The following is a 1,608-nucleotide window of genomic DNA, read 5'->3' on the forward strand; positions in this document are numbered from 1 at the left end:
GTTGAAACTTTTATAGGACAATTTAGTCCATAGAATTATTACTTTGATGTTTTACAATTTTTGCTTGTAATATTTACTGTCTTTGTCATCTGCAATGTAGTATCATTTCTCTTGTTAAAATTTTCAATGGTATTTCATGATTGAGTCGATATTTTATTTTTTACAAAGCGTATTGTTCATCTTAAACATTTTAATTTTTCAATATGTTTTCGATTTGGTTGAAATAAAATTTTTAAAAAACGAGAAAAATTTTAAAATCTTTCGTTCATCGAATTACTTTGCTAAGACTTGCTCCGCGTCACACACGCGAAACAGTTCGTTTTGCGTAAGGCGTGGGTTTCGTTCTAACCGAGAATGTACAAACAACTTTGATTATTTACTATGTGCAAATAAAACTTTTCAATTAAATGCCTTAGGAAGTACGATTTAATTTATGAAATGTTTAAACAAAAATCTTTCAAATCGATCAGCTAGAATTTAAACAATTTTTCATATGAAATATTATTTTTCGAATTCTCTAGTGGTCGACAACGGAACAACGCGGAACAACACGTGAATCCAAGCGTCGCCCCACGTGGTAAGTTTGGGACTATTTGAACTAGAGCCCCAAGCAGAAAAGATTTTTATAAACGGCAGCCACTCGCATCCGCAAAGTTCACGTCCGCAATCGCCCACTTCCGCACTGCTCATAATCCGCAACTGCGAAAAGACAACCTAAATCGGCCGTCTGAGGCTCCATCGTAACAATGAGCGATTAGGTGGTTCCAGTTTGGCTTAAACTCATCAGTAATATTAATGATAGACGATGTTAGATGAAAAGCATCTACCGGATCATGTTATACGCTCCAAGTCGCATGTTTTTTCTTGTTAATAAAATAATCTCGAAAACTGTTATGAGTGAATGAATTTTTTCATACCTTCTAAACAAAGTGGCTACGACAAGATATGATGTAATTGCTCCAACTGGAACCAAATAGTCAAAATTTGATGCAAGGTTTATCTTGGTTGGAAACGTCGACTACGGAACCAGTGTGTATGAATTTGGAGAGCATTTTAAAATGGCGGAGCCGTCGGCAGAACCACAATTCTGGACGATAAGTACATCGCAAACCTTTTATGACTTTTTACAGGAAGTCTAAAATGGCCATTAATTAGATGCTACTACTACACTACTGCTACTACTAATACTGCTAAATCGCGAACCTAAAGGTTTCGCCTAAGTTGAGATTGTTAACGCCAGATTTTTGAAGTTCGCGCTGACACTCAACGACACAATCCTACGGCCAATAACAATAAATAAATGCTAGTTAAATACTAAAACTATAGTACGAAGAAAGGAACGTACGAATTTATATACGAACTCTATGAAGAACTTTCGAAGTAAAGCCGTACGACTGAACGTTAATAATGGTTAATACAATGATTGATTGATTTGATACGTCAAACATCTGATTTACGTTATGGAAATATAAGTATTAAATAAGTAAATAAATTGAAGTTTTGGGTGGAGGCGACGTGCCATAGCCATAGCGCAGCGAAGTAATCAGCTGAATCGCAAAAATTTGCAATTGCCAGTTAAAAACATAATCATGTATGTTTGTGCTGATG

The sequence above is a fragment of the Helobdella robusta genome, assembly GCF_000326865.2.
Source record: "Helobdella robusta unplaced genomic scaffold HELROscaffold_371, whole genome shotgun sequence".
Lineage (NCBI taxonomy): Eukaryota > Metazoa > Annelida > Clitellata > Rhynchobdellida > Glossiphoniidae > Helobdella > Helobdella robusta.